Source organism: Coptis chinensis, chromosome 3 (genome assembly GCF_015680905.1).
Source record: "Coptis chinensis isolate HL-2020 chromosome 3, ASM1568090v1, whole genome shotgun sequence".
In the NCBI taxonomy this organism is placed as follows: Eukaryota; Viridiplantae; Streptophyta; class Magnoliopsida; order Ranunculales; family Ranunculaceae; genus Coptis; species Coptis chinensis.
Window position 1 is genome coordinate 123,239,548 of NC_141458.1, and position 23,117 is coordinate 123,262,664.

The 23,117-nt window shown below is 38.4% G+C and overlaps 2 long non-coding RNA genes across 2 annotated transcripts; both read left to right on the forward strand.

Moving 5' to 3' along the window:
• The first annotated feature begins 11,596 nt into the window (after positions 1 to 11,596).
• LOC147514064 (uncharacterized) lies at positions 11,597 to 12,493 on the forward strand. The gene is made up of 4 exons (XR_015215888.1): positions 11,597 to 11,693; positions 11,791 to 11,997; positions 12,076 to 12,340; positions 12,444 to 12,493. It is a non-coding gene; the product is annotated as an uncharacterized LOC147514064 (long non-coding RNA).
• Positions 12,494 to 12,500: 7 nt separating this feature from the next.
• Positions 12,501 to 12,932, forward strand: LOC147514065 (uncharacterized). The gene is made up of 3 exons (XR_015215886.1): positions 12,501 to 12,539; positions 12,652 to 12,740; positions 12,832 to 12,932. It is a non-coding gene; the product is annotated as an uncharacterized LOC147514065 (long non-coding RNA).
• Positions 12,933 to 23,117: the final 10,185 nt, after the last annotated feature.

Here is a 23,117-nt window from a genome sequence, read left to right on the forward strand (position 1 = left end):
TACATTAGTATCACTATCTACACTATCTACACTATCTTCACTAAACGAATCAACCTCGGGAACCTCAAGAACCTCTTTTTCCAAATGGTCCCCTCTACTACCATCTTGGTTAAAGCCGTCACCTCTATGTCTTTTTCTTCCAACTGCATCACCGCTAGAGGAACCGCCACCAAACAATTTCTTAACACCCTTTAATGTAGTTTTAAGCTTACATTCTTCACATTCTTTGATCGAGGACCCATCGCTACAAAGAAAAATAAAATAAGTATTAGTAAACCATATTTAAATAAACAATGTACAAAGAAAACCACTAGAAAAAGAGATCATCCCGATTAAATAAAACTAATAGACTTATAAACTTGCTATGATAACTCCAAGTATATATGAAGAAATAGAATGAGGTGTTACGCTATCCAAATTCTATCGAATTTTGGGCGTAGTTTCCTTTGTTTGGTCAACATTTAGATACTTAAACCTGTCATAACACGGAAATCAATAATGACATCCTTCCAACAACCATATGTACATATAACCTAACTTTTACACGACAAATTACAAAATGTATATATATACAAGATCGTTTTTACGTATGAACCGTCATTTATGTACATCAAGTATTACAACAAAATAACTGGACTCTCTCTACAACAAAATGAACTTGACTCTGTCCCTCGTCAAGCATAGGGGAAACCACCCAAAAAAACCACCTTGATAACATACATTCAGTGAGTTTGAAAACCAAAGAAAGCTTCTCACCTATAATGCTTTACCGCTTTAGTTTTGTTCCCCTGTATCCAGACCTTAAGCAAGTACTCGTAAAAGCTGCATGTGATCAAGGTCATTACTCATTAGTCAAGACTCAAGAACATAAGCAGTATGAAAGGTGAGTAAAAGAATGTATAGAAACACTAATCATAAAATGGTAAAAGTATCTTCTCTTATAACATCAGGCCCTAAAGGAAAATACTAGGTATGAAAGATGAGCACTACTCCTAAATACATGGTATTTTATCATAGTCATTCTTTCTTTTTGGATCAATAAAATACAAAATGTTCAATCCATAATAACATGTTACAAATTACATATAATGATCTTAATTAGCAAGCAGTTTCCCTTTATCCATTAACAGCCTTTAAACCTATCAATTCCTACACAATCTGATTGTTCAAACTTTTAGGTCCAAACTCGAAACCCATATATTCACATTCATATTTCTCTCAAAACCAACATCTACCTATAAATGCGTCAAATAAGCATAACAAGACATTCAACTAGTACTAACAAAAACATTGATTAGTGTATCTTGGTAGAGATACACTACCAAATTAGCACCAAATACAAACCGGTAGAGATATTTATAGTGTAGGAAAAAGTGAATGTATCTTGGTATCTTGTAGGCTCAATTTGTTCTAACGTTATTCGAGTATTTTGGTTATTCTACTTATCCTTGAAATGTCACATTTGAGTTACTTTTGTCACGCAGAATTTTTATCAATCAACCGTTTGAAAAAAAAAGAACATTGAGTTAGCTATTTCTTCATTTTCAATTCTTCGTTCAGCTGCAAGATGTTTACGAAGGTCAATATTTGGCGGGGCTTCCTAACCATTGGGGTGAACTTCTTTGTCAATTTCCTGCTCATGACATCAACATGCAATATTGAATTGTTGAATCGAGTATAGGATACCCTTAAGTCAAATCCAACAATCGAGTCGATAGTCCATGTCAATATGTCATTGTACTTTCTCTACCCTGAATCTTAACTCATTGACTAGACAATCTCCAGCAGGAATATTTGTTCCCGACACCGTGGCGATAAGGTGCCATAGAAAGAGTGCTTTAGGGATGGGGACGAGGATGCTCCTAAGGTTAAAGTTTTGTAAATGTGTCCTAGCCGAAAGTAATGAGAGTGCAATCTGGGAGTTCTTCTTGCACGAGTTGTTCAAAGGAAGTTGAGTGGAATTTTCAAAGACTCTGCGACATTTGTTTGCACTGCAGTGTCATAACACATTTTAGTGATAAATAAGGACTTTGGGATAACCATGCAAAGAGTTTTTGTGCTTGGTATATGATGCTAGAGGGCCATATATGGAACCATTAAGCTTCCTATAAGTTAGACCTTATTGGCCTGTTGTTGATATTTATGTCTCAACTCTCAACTTTGATCAGATTTTGTACCAATAAAAAAAATGCAAAAGCGTGATCGGATCTTGTATTCTTTGATTTTGAGGATTATGTATCGTAGTGTGGATCAGCTGTTCTAGATAAGCTATATGAGTTACATTATTGTGCTTAAACATCATATTCATTCGATTTTAGATGTACACGCCTTAGATGAGATGATGGGAATTTTTACCAACAACAACTTGTAATGGTTCTTTGGGATTTGATCCCATAACCGGTTCTTTGTGGTAGCCGGACTCATACTTCTATGCATCTCATTAGCTTCACTCTTATCCCGTAATCAAGGCAAGAAAAATGAAAATGTTTGGTAAACTCAAATTCCACAAACTCAAATAGCTTAATTTCCGACTCACGTTTCTAACTTAGAAGGACTTAAATCGTCATTTTATTAGTACATTTCGGTAGAGGCTTCCCCAAAAGCGAATCGTTTTGAAGCGGTCATTTATTTGTTAACCTTTTTCCAAGTACATTCAATATCTTATCCATTAAAGCCAAATTAACCATCCCATTCCTCTGTAACCCAATCCCATTAGGGCGAAAAGCCCGAGAGCCCAGATTGAATTTTAAACTTTTATCATTAGCATCTTGTACAATCTTTTCCAATTCTTGTAAATTCTTAGGTTGGTAAAAATTCCTTTGTGTTATTGTTGTCTTTTAGTACCTTCACTGCTATTTTGACACCATTAGGGAATTAGCACGTAGACGTCTCCAAACCCACCAAACCTACATTCTTCTCCGAGATTTGACGTAAAATCTCTTAAGTTCATCAAGTGAAAATGATTTTGGTTTCTCGTTTGTTAGTTTATACAAGAAATCTTCGATTGGTTGTGAACCGTCATCGTGTTCCATCAATTTATCTCACAAAATATAGGTTGTAAACAACTTTAGTTTATCTGGCGTTACACTATCCAAATTCTATCGAATTTTTAAAGCGAGTTTCCTTTGTTTAGTCAACATTTAAATACTTAAACTGTCCATAACACGGAAATCAATAATGTGATGCATAAAATTGGTGTGATATTGATAGGAAATTGGTGCCTTTACATTATGAAGTTCAGAAAGATTTCAAGCGAGAGATGCATAAAATATACAATACTTTAAGAAATTATAAGAAAAACATGAAAAAATGAAAAACTTGTTGGGCAAAATGAAATTATACCCACAAAATAAAATATGCTAGGAAGCTAACCCTCTAGAAAAAAAAAAAAATAGGTTAAACGGCTTTACTAATTCAAATTTGTCTGTTTTTTGGCATCCTATAAAATGAACCTACAAAATCAATGCCCACTTCGAGAAAATCACAAGGTTAACTAAGAGCGTGCCATTTTTCTCTGTTTTAACACATGATAATACACTAGATTTAGATATTCAAGTTTGAACTCATTTGGCGGACTTAAACTTGACCACACAAGATATTCAATGAATGAAACTTTCAAGGGCGATACATAATTCAGTTCCTCCCTCTGTGATGATGACGCGGCTTCCTTTGATTTCAAGAAGCGTACACTGAAATAACTCAATCGTAGGTCTCATAGTTCGGATAATGGCTCGACTTCAAACTAGACAACTTCCCGAGAGGAGTAGAAACATTTGAGACCGTTCTAAAGTTTTGCTATGGCCTCCCAAAGGACCTCACACCGACCAACATAGCTACACTAAGATGTGCGGGAGTTCCTACAAATGACCGAAGAGTCTGAAGAAAGCAATCTTATAGCCAAGATTTAAGCTTTCCTCACATTCATAGTACTCTCCTCCATTAAGAATTAAATATTCACAACTTACAACACTAAAAGTAGAAAGAGAGCAATGGCGTCCTAAACATAATACCCAACTAACCCTCACAACAAAAACACGAGATAACTTCGGCAGAATCAATATCTCTAGCTCTCCACCATTAATCATCAAGTAATCAATATAACAAGGTTTTATTCCAAGGTAAACAATAATGAAACAACAATGACTCAAGCCATTAATCCACATTCTCGAATGCAGATGGAACTAGCATGACATGCACCTACACCAATGGCCAAATCGTTCAACTAAAAAGCGTAACTTATTAAATCCACCTTGCTTGCCGACTTTGCGTGTCAAACAATATTTGGAAATTCGAGGAAACCCAAATACATATCAACAACATGGAAGCCTAGAATACACACAATCAATAAAAAGACACAACCGATCCTATAAGTGAACATGTCATGCTATAATACCGGTTTAACTAACTATTGAATTTTTCCTGTTATCTCTTCTTACATTTTCTTCCTTATAGTTTTACTCCATAAACAAACTTTATCTTCATTTTGCAGCGACAATTAGTTGCGTTGTACCCATTAAACACGGATGGTTTCATATAATTGAACTGTATAATAAAGAAAATTACGACACTCAAGTCCATAGTTGGGCACACAATGCTTTTGGAGAAATTCAACAAGTACCTCGTAGATGGGCACAAAGGCGATTCCTCCTTGAGATGTTTGGTAGTTAGCTCTATCAATTCTTCAAGATAATCAACACTCAAGTAGGTAAACTGAAAATAAAATGAGTGTATTACTATATTAGTATAAACTCTAGCTACTTTCCGTGCAATAAGAGTTAACATTATTGTGACATGAGTTGGGCACATCAAGACTACGACTAAATCAAACCCGCGATGTTCTTAGAACAAGATTTAATCCAACATTATGGTCGGTAGCTTAGTATCTTAGACAAATAAATTTACATTCGATCTGATTATAATTGAGATATATATTCACACTAACATAACCTAATAGTAGGGTTCATATTATTGATATATATTCACACTAACATAACCTAATAGGGTTCATATTATTGCAAGATGTACCGTTCTCAGTGCCCGAACTCATGGTTGGATTGCACCATCTTGATCCGCACTGGCATAATAAGGGTAATCAAGATCATTGTGTGTCGGGTTAAGTTGCATTGGAATACTATCCCAATTATAGATAACCAAGGAAATCTCTATCAAGAAAGTACCTTTAGTATGGTTATACACTTCAGATTTCTCAATTGGTACTCCTTTTTATTAACTTGATAAAGAACGATAAATTAAAGCGTCCGAAAGAGATCTTCAGATGTTTCTTGATCGTGACAATCCTCACAAACAAACCCAGTCGAAGACTTTGCAAACTCGAAGTTGTTGGAGATTTGTTGTTGTTTTGGCCAAAACAACAACCGTTCTTAATTTGAATTGTTGGAGATTTGTTGGAGAAACTTCGAATCGGGATTGTTGGAGATTTGAAATTTGAAAAATTTGGGGTTAGGGTTTGAAGGGTTTTGAAGGCGAAAGAGACGACCGGTAATGGTAGGTTGTTGCGGTTTAGATTTTGGTGGGGTGTATTGGGCTTTATTGTTTGGGCTTTGTTGTTTGGGCTTGGGCGGAGGTCAGCCGATCTAATATAAGTGGCTTCAATACACCCTTTTTTTGTGTAAAAGCTTAAAAAGCCACTGAAAAAGAAAGTTTTTCCTTTTTGAAACAAAAACGTTATTTTTGCCGTTATTTTTTAATTATTTGCTTGGTTTTCTAGAAATAAATCGACTATTAGATTTTATTTGATCTGAGGGTCGGCTGGGTATGTCAATATAGTATGTTAGAATAGTATGTCGACGTAGCGCCCTCGATATATATATATATATACTTGTAACATATCATATATTCTGCTTTATTTTTTTTATAAAGTATATTCTCGCTTTATGGCAATCGTGTTTCGTGATCTTGGACACTTGTAGATATCGTAATAATTTGCGGAGTTTATCGGGCTTGTTGCTACTTATGTCCTTTTACACTAAATATTGGTTGCATTTCAGGTGTTGAGCGTTTGCATAACAGTGTGTGGAAAATACCAAGAAAGTTCTAAAACACTAGGCGGTAGTTAGGCAGTGGGAGAGCGCTCTAGGCCTTTTAGACATTTTACAATAACTCAAAAATAAACACAAAATGAGATACTTATTACAAAAATGCGTAATAATTGGGAATATTGATTTCATATAAAACATACTCTTTGTTATAGTGGCATATAATTTACATTAGACTTAAGTTTATTAAACTCATTCAAATCTTAAGCCCAATACAGGCCTTTATTTTTTTTCACATTTAATCATTAAAAAAAAAATACTTGATCGACTTCCAGCCTAGACCCGGCCTTTATCGGTCGACCCTTAGTCGGTCCACTGATTTTTAAACGACTAGGACCTAAGCGAAGTCGGTTAAGCACTTAACCGCCTAGAACCCGCCCTAGACCGATTTTTAGAACAAGGAAAATAATGAAAATAGCATTTACCCCATTTTTAGAACAAGAGAAAATACTAAAAATAGCATTTGCATAAGAAACAAGCCCAGCAATTTCGTGAATGCTAATTCATTTTTTGGGTTTTTAAACTTTTGATGTCGGTTACTTCGTAGTGCGGAGCGCCAACATGGTGTCTTTACATGTCTTCTATAGATAATAAAGGCAAAGAATTAAAGTTTAGGACACCACGAATGGAGATGGGAAAGAATCCATCTGCCCCAGGTTGGATTCAAAGCAGGTTAAACATTTGTTTATGAATTTTGCAAACTATGGCTTGGATTACACTGTTTATTGGGACAAGATTGATCTTAAGAAGAGCACAAACATTAAAACTAATACTTTTATGTCCCCGCTTCGCACACTTCCCTGCCCTGAAGTTGGTAGATGTTTCGGTTCTGTAGGTCTAGGGTCCAAGATTTTTATGACGAGTTGTTTTCAAGGCATAAGTTTTCACCATCCTAATCATGGTGGTTCTACAGATATCCCAACACCCTGGGCTGAAGTTTTCGACCCAAAAGAAAGCCTAGCCTTACCTCTTACAGAGCCTCCCCTGAAGGTGTATGCTATATGTGGGACAACGGGGATAAAGTTCTTTTGTGCATATCTTAAATGGTCAAAATATCGGGGATATGGGTATTTATCGATATTCAATTTCGGATATGTATCGTGGATATATCCTTCTTTTTGGGATATTTGACATTGTTTCATTATTTGTAAATATCGTGGATATATATCCAAATATCGATAAATATTGTGGATATTGTGGATATTTAACGATATATCATGATACATTATTTATATTTATTTGAAATATAATGGTAAATATTAAATAAAATTATTATATATACAAAATATCGCCAAATATTGTAAATATTATCGAAATATAACTGATATTTGCAGTCGTATATATATCTTGATGATTTCATGTTAACTTAAGATTTTGCTAATTAGAAATAGTTTGAAAGACTTGTGGAAGGTTTAGGTATTGTTTCTTCAAGTGTAGTATCTGGTGAAGATATTCATGTGGGGATTGTGGGACATGTGGTTCACATTGGAAATGGATCTTTGTCTGTTGTTTGGCATGCCTATGTTTAATCAATTTTATCTTCTGAAGAAAAAAAAAGATGTTTGCATTCGATGGTTCACCTTTCAAGTTAAGGCAGGACCTCAGACGCTGAATGGGGAAGCTTTTGGTGGCCCAATGTCCAAGCTCGTTCAACTCACTATATTATTACTACTGGAGATAGTTTTATTCAGTGCATTCTCAGTTTCTCACTCGCTCTATTTGCTAGTAGTTTATTATTTTTTGAAGTTGGGGTGTAAATTAATTAAATTTTACATCTTATACACATTTAATGAGTATGAAAATCTAAAACCAACCCCACTAGCCTAATTAATTTATGACTCAAAACAAGTCCAATAGAGAGCTGTTAAATTGGGCTGCTAAAAGGTGTCACATAGGCTTTTTACCTTGCCGAAGCCAAATTTGGCACCACAAAATAAAAAAAGTCAATCCAATCACATTTTCTGCTTTGAAGTGCTAAATGATACTTAATAACACGTTCTTAGTTCATCAATTATTTTAAATTTCAGTTAAATTTTTGGACAAACGACCACGGTTTCTACCGGCCCATCGAATTTTAACACACATCACGATATAAGTATGCCATCCGCCTCCGAACTTATTACAAAGAAATGGCATCTAAGGCCTTAACTTTACCGAAGTTTTCTTTTCCAAATTTAAGACCTTTTTAGTGAATTCTATTAAAATGACATTTTTGTAGTTGGAGAGCTATATTTTTTGGACTTGCTTTCACAATGTAAGGCCCAAAATATCATCGATATATCCGATATATATCGGTAAAATGGTACACCGATATCGATATTTTCGATATATATCCACCGAATATTGAACCCCTTTTTTCCGATATATGTCAAAATTTCCGATATGAAACTTTATATCGCCGATATAATCGATATATATCGGTTGACTTTTTGACCATCTTTTAATATAAATCCGATATTTCTAATATATTTTCGATATATTTCTGATATTTATGATATTATATTTCCGATATATCTGATATTTTAAATAGTTTGGACTCGTCACAAAAAAAATGGATATATCCTATATATATCGGTTTTTGGGTACACCGATATATGAACCGATATCGAAATTTTGGGCCTTGCTTTCACAAACCCGACTTGGGGCTCAAACAATCAAGATTGAAGAAACAGTCAAAAGATGACAAAGAGCCACCTCTGAATCTAGATTCAAATTTCAAATTTCTTTAAAATGAATTTAAAAAAAACAAAAGCAATTTTCAGGTTAAGTTAAAATAGAGGAAAACTCATAATAATAATAATAAAAGATTTGGTTTCTATAATTGGTAAAATTTATTTTGCATAAAGAAGAAAAACAGTCAGCAAACTTTAATCCCAAAAAATCAGTACGAGTATAAAACCTTCAAATTTTCTCTCCTAATTTCTCAACACCGCCGATTCAATTCTCTCTCACACAAACACACACACAAAAAAGTGATCAGATCTGTTAATCTCTATGAACTTTCATTTCTCACAGCTTTGAGAAGCCTTGGATCTGTGTTGTTCACAATGAAAACTTTTATTAGGTAAAATTTTGGGCTATTTTTAGTGTTTTTATGAACTAGTTTAGAATGGGGTGATGTTTTTGGAAATGATGAATTTGGATGATGGGCTTTGTTAAATTAGTGTTTTTGGATGAGAAATTTTTGAAAATTTGGTTAGGTTTGTGAAAAGATTGAAACTTTGGCTGGAAATGGAATAATTCGAGGTTTTGGTAATGAATTTGATTGTTTTGTTCAATTGTATACAGGTTTTGGTGTTGTTGTTTTGGTGATATATGGGAGAAAATGAATGAAGGGAAAGGAGAGGAGAATGGTTATGGTGATTTGGGGAATGATGAATCTAGAAGTCTTGATTCGAGGAGACGTAAAAGCTTTAGATAGATTCATGGATGGGGAAGGTTCTTCGGGGACAGCAGTTGAAGGTGAAAGTTCTGCTGGAATGGAGCTGGGGATGGGAGTTCAAGCAATTTTGATGAGTTTGGTTCTGGTAGTACGAGGGAATTATTATTAATGTTGATTTTTCTGGATGATGTTATTCGGTGCAAATGACCAAAAGTCGCGATTCCCAACATAAAAAGAGCTAAAGTGCATTCAGATTATATGTGAGTTTTCAGTATCATCAATTTTTAACACGGATAGTAGTGCTTCTAGAGACTATGGCTATATGTATATGCAATCTGTGATTTACACGTTGCATGATTATATCTTTTCTATAGTAAATGCATCATATGATCATGGAGGTGTTGAAGCACTTGGTTGCTGTTATGTATAATAACGTGTTACCATTCACTGTAAACAATTGTTAAAATTCCATTTGGAAAATTTATGCAATGTGGAGGTTCACTGTTTATTGTAAAAACATTGCAATATTTTATTTGGCTTATAATGAAATTCCATGGACATTTAATACTTTGCCTTTAACTGACATTAGATTCATAATAAACTAATGTAAATCCCTGAATGACACCTTGATGGAGTTCTAGTGAAGTTACTTCGAAATCCATTCCCCGAAGTTGTGGTAAATCTTAGTGACACCAATAACTTTTGAGATTTTGACATGTTCTTAGCTGAACCACATCTTCTTCCACAAAATTTATCTACCCTATATTGTTTTCTTCCTGAATGTCAGTTGATATGTCTGCTAGGAGCATTCTGAAAATGTGATTTATATTTGGATCTGAACTCTGATTTTGCTGTCTTGTTTACAGGAACACCACTATAGAAAATGTATTGTCCTTAGGTCTTGATTCGCCTACCTCACGTGCTGATGTGGGACATATTATATCTTTGGATTCTGTTTCACACTTAATTTAAGTAATGGTCCTTTATCTCAACCAACCCAATTGAGGGTGGTAGTGAAGACCATATGGACCTAGTGACGATGCTTCCAAAATGGAAGAATTTGAAATTAGATGGACCTGACAGATGACTTGTTGCATATGGTAACTCGAAGGCATTTGTCATTTTCCTTTTTCTATTTTTTATGCGTTTTGTTATCTGTATAATCAGAGGTATGCAATTGGTCTCAGGTTTCCATCTTTCTTGGGCCAAGTTGATCTTTTCTCGAGCTGCTAGTGTATGTAGACAGTGGAGAGTAGCTAAAAGCCCACGGTAGAAGACTCTTGGAGGTACTTAAATTTTAAGATCGGGTGTATTTCATCAACAGTGTAAGTCTTCCTCACAATACCGTCTTCAAATAAATGTGTGTTATTTTGGGGAATGTTAAATAACTCGCAGCCATAAAAGGATGATTAGGTATCTTTATATCACATTGATATTCTAACTAATTTGGCTTCTTTTAGTCCAACTATCCTTTGTCAGTCCCACATATTACTCCCTTTAGCAAGGTCCCAGGGTACACTCATTAACAGTAGATATACAGCCATAATATTGTAGAATAGTGGCATCCCAGCTGGCTACAAAGTATCGAAAATTGTAATCGTGAGTTCTTGACAAACAAAAATAGGAGCCTTGATGCTGATGACGCGGTGTGCAATGAACTTAATATAGAATAAGTTGTGCAAATCTCACCGCACTATTAAGGAATTTTTGAGTTTTGGAGGTACTACCTCACGTTTGGTGGAATTGTGGGTTGGGTTCCATGTTGGCCTCAGGTTTGCTAGTTAAAATTTCCAGACAATTCCACAGCACAGTTTTGTTCAGGAAATGCCGTTGACATCTTAGTTAGCATCAAAGTTTGAAAAACACTTTGAATTTTTCCCGTTAATGCGGCTTATGCCTCAATTGACTCTGAGGTCCGTCCTAGTCTTCAAAAGCTTGCGGCGCATTGCCTTTATGAGTTTTTTTGAACATTTGTTACAAATTAGGTTAATTAGTGAGTTTGACATACCCATCTTCAGATGTCATGGACGAGTTGTAGCCTTGCTTAATTTTCTGTACTTTTTAGTATTTAAAATTGGTTTAAGTTATGTGGTTTGTAATGTATATTTTATTAGTTTGAACGTGGTAGCCAATTGTTACTGAACTTGTGCATTTGCAGTTACTGATATGTGTCACGGTATCCCAATGCCACTGAGGTGAATGTCTGTGGCTCCTGGTATTCACTGGCTTGGTATAAATGCAATAGAGTTACTGAGGTAATCAACATTTTGGGCTTGTACAAACTGCCATGCTTTATAGAAAGTTCTATTATTTTATTTTTCCGTTAAGCCTACAAATTTGATTAATCTTCAGGAACTTGGAGATTCTAATCTTGGGTGGGACAGCTAGGAGAAGGTTTTTTAACGTATTAGGAGATTGTGCCGCTTTAAAAGTTTGAGTGTCATTGATGCAATTCTTGGTGATGGTATCCTTGGTAATGGTATCCAAGAGATAACTGTCTTTCATGATAGACTGCGTAGTCTTCAAATTGTAAAGTGCCGCGTGCTTGGTCTCTGTCAGGTGAGATATTGTTAGGCTTACAAGCTGGCATGGTTTAGCTTTGAATGAACTTTTGTACTGAACTTTGGTACTTATCAGGTGTCCCCAACTCGAAGTTTTGTCTATGAAGCGCTCAAACATGGCACATGCCCTGAATTGTCCTCAGTTACGTGAATTAGATGTAGGTTCTTGTCACAAGCTATCGGATACAGGGATACGCTCTGCAGCAACTTCATGCCCATTATTAACATCTCTGGACATGTCAAACTGCTCATGTGTTACTGATGAAACTCTCATGAAATAGCCGTAGCTTGTTCTAATCTTCGACCTCAATGCATCTTACTGTCCAAACATCTCACTTGAGGTCAGCTTCTTTCTCCTTCCTGTTTATTTTTGTGGGGTTGGAGGACTCTTGTTTGATTTAGTCTTAGGTTATTTTTCCTGACATGATTTCTTTCTGCTGCAAGTCTGTTAGGCTCCCTATGCTGTCTGTTCTGAAGCTTGATAACTGTGAGGGATAACATCCGTCAATGGTTGCAATATCTCATAGTTATATGTTGGAGGTTAATCTTTTTTCACTTATAAGACGTTCTGATTTTCTTTACGTATGTTGTGTGTAGTCTTTCCATCACATAGAACCCAACGATCAAAATAAAATGATTATTCCCTTTGCAGGTTCTGGAGCTCGATAATTGTGGGTTATTGACATCAGTGTCCTTAAACCTTCAGTATTTGCAGAATATCCGACTTATACATTGCCGCAAGTATGATATATTACTTCTGACTTTCTTCTTCTAGTCGTACTACTGTTAAGAAAACTCACGTTACCAAATAACCTTTCCCTGATTTCTGCAGATTTGTTGATTTAAGCCTACAAAGCCCTAAGCTTTCATCTATAACTGTTTCTAATTGTGCCTCACTGCATCGCATCAACCTTAGTTCCAATTCGCTTCAGGTCTGAGTTCAAGACAGTCAACATAAATTTTCTATTCTAAACATTTTTAAGAACTGGATTTCAAATCTAGTGTCTCGTGTATGCAGAAATTGGTGCAACGGCAGGAAAGTTTGACCACTTTGGCATTGCGTTGTCACTGTTTGCAAGAAGTGGACCTTACTGAGTGTGAGTCCTTGACCAATTCTATTTGTGATGTTTTTAGTGATGGAGGCGGTTGTCCAACTCTTAGATCACTCATTCTCGACAACTGCGAGGTTTGTTAATCTCATCTAATTTCTTCCTATGGATTATGGCTTCTTCTTTTCATTCCTGTCTGTTTATTACTAGAGAAAGTACAAACAATGGTGATGACGTGGTTCAATTGTCCTGACAATGTCTTTGTAAAGAAATTAGAAAACTTATTCTGACTTATACAGGTGCCCTACACTTGTCCTGCATGGCCACATCATCATTTATTTACTAGATGGAGCCTATAATTGGTATATCTTTCTCTTGATCGGTAAATTGAAATTTCCATTAAAAAATAAGTAGGTCAAGAAAACCTACAAGCACAGTACAAAATATCATATAGCGATATCTATCGAGATTTCAGCAAGGGATACATAAATATTGTGATATGTGTAGAGATATTTAAGACTGCAAATATCGTCCATATTTTGACGATGTTGGCGATATTTGGAGATATTTGGTTTATGTAACAATTTTATTTAATATTTACCATTATATTTCAATTAAATATAAATGATATAACAAGAAATTTCCACAATATTCTCGATATTTGTTGATAGTTTGGATATATTCACAATATTTGCATATGAAACAATGTAAAATATCCCCGAGAGGAGATATATCCACTATACATATCAAGAAATTGAGTATCAATAAATACCCGTGGCCGATATTTTATACTATGCCTACAAGTACAACAAGAAAGATAAAAAGAAAGCATCCTAAAAAAATAAAACCATGGTGTTGTTGTAAAATTGCTAACGCAAGTAGTCTTGGTTTACACATTTACTTTCTGTTATCACTATAACGGGAACTAAAATTGAAAAGCCGTTGTGGCTTCCTGATCCTTATTAGCGAGACATATTCCATCATTATGTGTGGCAGTGAAAAATGGAAAAGAGAGGGAAAAAGAGAGCTGGATGCTTCATAAAAGAGATGAATTACGCTTTTAACTGTGCGCGGCGTTAGCCTGAAACTTAGAAATTTAGTTTGTATTTTCATGAACTATTTATGTTTTTTGTTCCATTCAAGTTTTTATTAGATTTTGAAATTTAACCGCAAGTTCTCTCAACATATTTCCCTTTGATCTCTCTCGACTAGCTGATTGCAACCTGAAAAAGAGGTGCGGACTACACATAATTTGATTACTAGCAAATGTTGCTAAATTTGTGTATCATGCGACTTTGTCTACGGATTATGTTGGTTAATACTAATATCAATCGATTCCCCACTATACAAATAACTCAGTGTTTGAACTCAATTCAACTACTAGACAACAATCTAAATATTCCCTTTTACAACCAAAACTAACATGCCCAACTCATTTAAACAACTATTAACAAATGATAATAATGTAAAAAAGAAAAGCAAAACCACAACACAAAGATATACCGCGGTTCTACCAATTATGCCTACTCTTACAAGAGCCTAGTTCTTATATAAAATGGGAAAGAAGATTACAATTACCCTTACAAATCTCACTTTACTTGAAGATCACCATCTCTTTTTCGAGTTGTATTTTGTAAAGGTTATTCTCAATCTTGATAACTTTCAAGATCGGTTTTTCTCGACTTTTGTGTTGTTCTGTAGTTTTTCTTTGGAAGCCAGTTAGTTTTGCCAAACCTTGATTTTGTTTTATCGTGAAAACCAAATTCCACAAAATAGAATTCTTCAAAAATAAAATAGGCGCGGCGCTTCGAAAGTCAGTCTAACGCGATCGAGTCCGAAGCCTCTAGGGTTCGATTGGCGTAATGAAGGGTCGCCGAATTTACGCCTCGAAGCATAACACCTTTTTCTCCTCATGTGTGAGGGGATAACGCCACAATCTCCCCTCGGTCAATGTTGTAGGGGATACCCCTCCATGCAATTTCCAAATCAATAGAGGAGTCGCATACTATCTACCAAGCAGAAACAAATATCAAACTTATCTTCGATAAGACTTTGGTCATCATATCCCAATCCGCTCTTTGTCCTAGATGGATCTTCTCTCGATACACAAATGCTTGTCTTTGAAAGTATACTTTCTAATCCAATGATAACGCATATGTAATGCGTTTCGATCTAGAATAAAAAACTCGATTCTTGCTTTAAACGGATGGCGATCACCACATAGAACTACAAACCGGCCGCTTTTAGTCCTAGTTCTTCAAAAACCTCTTCATCCATAACATCTCTTTGCAACACCTCGGTGGCTTCAATATACTCGGTTTTAGAAGTGGAGAGGTCAACACACTTTTGCAACTTTGATTGCCAAGAAACTACTCTCTGCGCAAAAGTAACTAGATAACCTGGAGGTGGACTTCATCGAGTCAACATCACCCCGCCATGTCCGCATCGCTAGTAACTTCAAATAAGGGGCTTACTTCCACCAAAGCACAAACACGATTTGAAAGTGCCTTTGAAATATCTCAATATCCACTTAACACCTTCCCAATGTTCGCACCGGATTTGATTAAAACGGCTTACAACACCAACGGCGAAGCAATATCCGGTCTTGTACTGCGCCATCGCATACATCAAGTTTTACCGCGGATGCATAATGAATCCTTTCCATCCGCCCGCTTTGTCACCTTTCGATTACACATCTCTTTTGTTCACATGAACCGCCACCGCCGATTAACCGGGATCGCTTCGCTTTGATCCATGTTGAATCTTTTCAACTCTTCTCAATGTAGCTTTCTTGAGAAAGCCCGCAACTTCCCACTTTTTGTCAGCGAGTGATCCGTGATCCCAAAGATCCGCTTTGCTTGACCTAAATCTTTAATCTCAAAAGGACTTACTCAAGTCTTTCTTTTTGATATCTTGTTGATGTTTCAGCCAACTATCAACATATCATCCACATATCAACAAGAGCACTATGAAATCCCTCTATCTGTAAATCTCTCGAAGGAACAAACAATGATGAAGCGACTTTGGATTCTTGCCGCCATAAAGGAATCAAATTTTACGTATTCATCATTTCGCGCTTTTCAAACCCATACAAGCTCTTTTATCATCTTTATACTTGTGCTATTTGCCTTTGGAATTTCAAACCACTCGGTCCGGGTCCAGACATCTTCTTTCATGGAAAGGATGTCTTAACATCTAACCGCTTCAACCTCTAGTTCATACTTTGCATGCTATACCTAATACCACCCGATTGAAGTCAATCCCATCAAAGTCATCAAAGTCTCATAAAGTCAATCCTTTCCTTTCGACCGAATCCCTTCACAACAAGGCTTGAAGCCGCGGTGCCTCAGGTGAGGATTGTTTTTTCCTATGCTTAACTTTGTATATCCACTTATTATTGAGAATTTTTTGTCTCTTTGCGGTTTCTCAACTAACTCATAAGTGTGATTCTCATGCAAAAATCCAACTCGGCCATGCAATGACATCTTCAACCACTTTTCTTTTGTCCAGACTTTCAAGTGCCTTGATAGTACATAGGTTCTTTCTACCATCCGATAGTAGGAACGATGTATGTGGTGGATATCCGTCAGTTGAAGTTAGTCTTCGCTTGATCTCTTTTGTCCCATCTCGTTGGTGCCTCGAGGATGCACTTCGCTGCTCGGTGGTGGTTCATGCACTTTATCTCAAGATCCTCTATACCAATATGTTTTATCCCATCATGAAAGCAATAGAATTCTCATCATGAGATTCAAACTCATGGTTCTCTCAGATTCTCACGCTTCTCTCGTGACGCTCCATAAGTAGGAACTTACGGGTTTCAATCAACAAGATCATCAGGTGAAGAATGTAGCTTTCAAATTCCTCCTTTCAAAGTCCGCTATGGTTTGGTCTTCTAAGAACAACATCCCGACTTCGATTACCTTCTTGTTAATCGGATCATAGAGTTTGTAACCAAACTTTTCATCTCCATAACCTGGGAAAATGTAATCAGCTTGGCTTTGTCATCAAGCTTGATCTCTCATCCTTCTTAATATGCACAAATGCCCCCGCACCCAAATACCTTTTAGATCCATAATCAACATCTCCTCCGACCATACTTTCTCTAGATAATCACTATTCGTAGGCTTGGACGGCGATAGGTTGATCACATGCACGGGTCAGACGACCGCTTCTACCCAAAGAGGGTTCTAGGTAGCTTTGTAGTGATATATTATGCATCCCATCCCCTCTACAATGGTAATGGTTCATTCTTCTACTATTATTCTATTTTGTCATGTGTCTTGAAACGGGTCCGGCTTCATGACGAATCCTACGACTCGGTAATACTCTTCAAACCAAGACAATGTACTCACCCCCATTATCCGAAATGTAATACACTTCAACAACTTCCCAAATTTTTTTCCACTATGTCATGGAATTTCAAATACGCAAAGTACTTCATCCTCGGGTCTTCTCGACTATATGCCCATATCTTTTTGATGCATCATCAATGAAGGTCACGGCATGAAGTTCCCCAATGGGACTTCACTTACGGGACTTTCACTTTTATAGACTACATAAGTCTCAATTGGGGTTCAAGGACATTGTCCTTTTCAGGAGATCGAATCTTTGGAAAGACACCTCAGATTGCTTTCCTATCAAAAAGCTGAGTACATGTATTTAAATGTGTACCTTTGATGTCCGCAAAACCTTTTGTTTAGCAAGAACTTCCATCCCTTTTATGCCCATATGACACAAAATCTTGTGCCACAAAATTTGGGAGGAAGCTTCTTCTTCTCACATTCACTTCGCTTTTACAATAAACTAGCCTGTTTTGTAAAGAGCAAGTTTTCCCTTCCTCGCCGCTACAATGGAACCTCCTTTCAATTTCCATACCCCGCTACTAAACAAGTTTACAAAGCCATCGCCATCTAACTTCCCAACCAAATTAAATTAGTTTAATTAATGTCGGATATGTCTTACATCCTCGAAAGGTCAAGGTGTAGCCGACATCGGGTTTCTTACATGAACATCACCAATGCCTATAATCTTCGACGCATCATCGTATCCATCTTCACTTCACCATATTCACCACCGCCGTGAGATAGTGAAGAATTCCCCGGGCAGCAAAGACGGATAGATGCTCCTCAGATTCTATCACCCACTCAGATCCCGACACGTAGGTACTAAGACAAAGACACACCACAACTGATATAATTTCCACTAGGTCGCTGACTAGTGCGTAAGATCTTTGCCTCGGTTTTCGCCTCCTCCGCACCATGTCTTCATGTACACGCTTATTTTCTCATCCCTCTTCAAATTTCTCGCGACTCATATCCTAAGGGGCAGGCACAATAGTAACATTGCCTCTCTCGCCTTTTGTGAGTTCTAGCTTCACCTCTAGATTTACTGGCCATCACCTTTTAGAATGAGATGGTTTTCTCAGATTCACCTCTCCCCGCTTTCGCGGACAATGATCTCCTCGAGGTGAGAGTAGTCACTTTTGAACTCCTAGTCTCCTCATTCAACAAAGACGCCAGAGCCATCTCCATGGTAATAATTCCATCCTCGTCAGCCCGCGGTAGACTCGCTAACGCCTCCCAACTTTCGGGTAGAGCCTAATAAAACAAAGCCCCAACTTCGCCTCCCAAATTAATCTTCATCAAACGATCCGATTGATGGTATTTTGACTTTGTTAAGATGCTCGCATTCAAGAACCTTCTTGGTACTTCGCGGCTCAAGAAACTCTTAATGACTAGCATTTTGTTTCACCGACTTTCTCTCATAGAGGTCTTCGAAGTTTCTTCTACAAGCCAAAAGTTGTAGTCTCTCGATACATAGTGAAAAACACCGCCGCTAATCCATCAGTCGAATGTACCCAATTGTTTTTCTCTCAAGCTTGCTCCACTCACCGTGAAAAACCGCTTTCGGTCTTTCTCCTCCATTCTCAATAGGTCAGGTAAGTCCTTGCAATAAAGCAAGTCTTCCATCTCGCTTTCCAAATGGTGTAGTTCTTTCTATTCAGACTCATCATGTGAAGTTCATGGAATTGTCCATCTCTACAAATTATTTAAACTTAAATCTTTTCTAAGGAGTTTTGTCAAACACCTTCCACCAAGATTCGATAACACCCTAAGCTAATCTAACCCGGGCCCCAATACCACTTGTCGAGGTTAATACTAATACCAATCGATTCTCCACTACACGATAACTTGTATTTGAACTCAATTCAACTCTGCATAACAATCTAAATATTCCATACAACCAAACTAACATGCCCAACTCGCTAAACAACTATTAACAATAGATAATAATAATGTAAAACAAGAAAAGCAAAACCACAACACAAAGATATACCGTAGTTCATCCAATGATGCCTACTTCCACAAGAGCTAGTCCTTATATAAAGCCGGAAGGAAGATTACAATCACTTCTTGCGCCCTTTACTAGATCACTCATCTCTTTACGTGGTCAGATTCTATAAAGTTATTATCTCCTCAATCTTGATAGCTTTCAAGATTGGGTTTTTATGACTTTTATGTTGTTTCTCGTGTTTGGTTTTCGAGTGTTAGATTTTGCCAAAACCCCAACCCTTATTGCAAACTCAAGGTCCACAAAAATAAAATTCTCCTAAAAATAGGCATGGGCATTGTATACCTCGAAAGCAAGGCCAAGTCGAGCACGGATCGCTTAAAGTGCCCGGAGGTCCACTTAATGCATGAGCTGGTCGCTACTGAAAGCAAACCTATTCTCGAAGCGGTCACGCTTTTAGGCTTATGCACGCAAACATAACACCTTTTCTCCTCATGCGGGATAACGCCAACATTGCTTCGACATCACCACTTTGTTCGTGGAGTGGTCCGACAAAGATCAAGCTATGGGTAATGAGGAATGCATCGATGAACTATTTCTGATCAGGGTTGTACATTATAGTCTTGTTGCGGACAACCTTCCAACTCTATGACAAAAATATATGGAAGTGTAGTACAATAGTCCAAGGGAGCCCCGTGGATCGGGTAAATGTACAATTTTTAAAGATACCAAATTTTGGTCTTTATATAAGAACCGATTGAACATGTAAATGTTATATTTGGTTAACCTTACGATATAGGCAATCTTCGAGGGAAAGGTGTTTGTGGGATTGAATCGACCGAAGTTCGCTTTGGATGAATTGTCTACGATCGTTCTCTCACGGGGACTTGAATCAGTCGACGAAGTTCCTTATCTTCTTTATATAGGCAAAGATGACCGCTGCCTCCTCCTCTCGCGTCAGTCAAGTTCGACTTGATGACATTTAATGAACCATGAAGGTGCCTTTGCGCTGAGTAATGGCAAGCATAGTCAAGCCTCGTATTGATGATGCCAAATGCAACATACGCTACTAGCCATTGGGTGCCGGGCTAGAGTTAGCATTCTAGAAGCTTGATGTTTTAGACGCGGGCCTGGAGAGGACGTTTGGGGTGTCGACGAGGTCGCTTTAATCAGATGAACCGGTCTTCGCCGACTGGATGTGTGGATGGATTTGTGATCGCCCCGCGTACCGGACACGGACTAATATTAAATGGAAGTGTATATTACTCCCTCATTCGCCTCGCCCAGGTCGCTAAATACCGGATAGCGATCCGGTGAGATTTAAGTTGGCACGCGGGATGGCACGGGGACGGTTGATTTGAAGGGTCGCAAGCTAACCGCCTTTGTTTTGTGGAGCGACGGGCATGTTGTGGTTAAATACATGATTGTGTTTCTTTGGGAAACGCACGGCTTTGGTAATATACCGAGAACTCATGAAGTTTCTCATTGCATCCTTTCGAGTTCAAGAGGCTAAGGTTAGTTTCCTTCCATTTTTTTGGCGCTTTCTTTGATTCTTGTTTCTTTGTCATTTGTTAGGTTTAGTCAGAAGTTACTTGTTGTCGAACTTGTATTAGAAGAGGGAAGTATGTCCGATTCAGATGATACCGATCCGACGAGATCCGGAGAGGTTTCATCGAGCGAGGAAGTTGAAGATGTTGGTTCCGATTCGTAGTCACCGCGGGCGCAGTAGTTCCGTAATAGATTTTCGCCATCCCCTAGTGGTTTTACCGCCTGTGGTATTAGATAAGCGTCGTCGCTAAAGCTTTTTGTAGAGTTAAAAGGAAGCTTTATGATATTACATGTGTTTAACTTGGAGATACACCTAACTTGGGGAGGATGCAAATGTGTTTAGCAACGGTTACATACCGCCATGTTTTCAGGGTAGTTGTTCAGCAGGGGCGCTACGAAATGGGTATGAGGATACCGCTCAAACTTTACTTGCGCTTTTGAACTTTTGTAAGAAAGCCGCCATGCCGCCATTGGCAACACCGGGCTGCTTTAGAATTTTCGATCCGGTGAACGATAGCGGGGAGTATCGATCGAGGTCAGCCGATATTCTTGAAGCACTTTGTCGCGGAAGTTGATTTCATGCCAATAATTTCAGTTTGCGACGCCAACAGGAAGTCGAAAGCATTCGGTGGTGTGAGCAACAAACCTCGGGGAGAGAAGGCCGTTGTTGTTAATTGGAAATTATCGCGGCTAACGGGTTTGCAGCTCGCTTCATACTCAGGTTTGCAATTTTGGTCGTATGTTTTGTGTCTTTGTCAGATATCGAAAGCAATATTTGTTTATTTTGAACCGACCTTGAACCGATTGTTTTGGCAGAGGTCCCTATTACAAGTCGCACTAACCGGGAGGATCGGAGATTCGCTAAAGCTTAGTCGAAAGCTAGGAAGCAAAAGAAACCGCCGAGGTAGGGCTTTCTTTGGGAAAGGGGAGGTCGCGGGATAAGGCTAAAGCCGGAAGAGTCAAAAGAAAAGCGGCTCGGGTCGTCGATAGCTAAGGTCGCTCCAGCAAGTTTGTCATGAGAAGGAAGATAGTGGCGCCAGAACTAGGGAGGCTAGGAACAGAGTCGGAGCGGGCCGCGAGGCCTCGGTAGTGGTGGTGGGACCTCCGGGGTGATGATGGTGTGACCAAGCATTTTGGTAGAAGCGGTCACCATGCCGGTTCTCGATCCTACTCCTGTGGAACAACCTAGGAGGCGCAGTGCCCGCTCCGCGGTGGATGTAGGGGAGCTTAGTTCCAGCCAGAACCCGAAGCTTGTTAAAGAGAAAAGTCGGTGTCAGACGATAGACGCTTACCAAAGGCGGCGCTCGTCGGAGGGGCATAATGAGGGAGATTCGGTCATCGCCTCATTGATAGACCGACCGGGCGAACCGGTGGTGGTTTGAGTTCCCGGGAGGTCGCCCGCAGGGTCGATTTGAGAGATGGATCCAACTCCCCGAAAGGAGAGAAAAATAGTTATGTTGTTGTTGTTCTTCCCCGCCTAGTAGAGGTAAAGAAAAAGCTTCAAGTAAAGGGGAGGTGCCAAGACCGGTTTTGGCAAGGGAAAGGGTCAGGCCCTCGGTGAAGCGGGGTCTCCTATGTCAATCCCCGACATCGGTGAGACTTAGCACGGCCGAAGCTCGACTATAGCTTCCCTTCGGCCTATAGCCGAGTCGCTATCGGATAGCATTGCTCTTTCAATGGAGATCGCGTAACCCGGACGCCATGGGAGACCTTTGCCGCCAATGTGAGGCTGAAGGACCTCGGGTATTGTTTGGTAAGTATTTGTGTGGTTTGGCTTTTTATGTGTGGGTAGAATGATGTATTGATGTGTGAGTGTACCGTTGTTTTGTAGGTACTATCCGGATACCGTAAACCGAAAGAGTCGGCTATGATCACCGATGCTCGAAAAAGAGCTTAACGAGAGAAGATGAAAGAAGAACTAGAGAACGCTCGCACCATCAAGTCTCTCTAAGCTAGTTTTGACGAATTGAAGAAGCAAGGTCGGCCGCTTTGAGAAAATGAACCCGGGCAGGGCAATCGAGGAAGCGAATGACGAGGTGGCATTGTATTAATCGGGTATGTCGAGAAAGCAATGTACCGCAGCCAAGGCGGCGTGTAGGGCGCCTATGAGACTCGCTTTTGGAGAGGCGAATCGAAATGGGCCAAAGATTACAACGAAGCCGAGCATAAGTATCTTGCTTTACAAGAGGAACCGATCGTGGGGCTCGAGGTGCAATAGTGATAGACACAC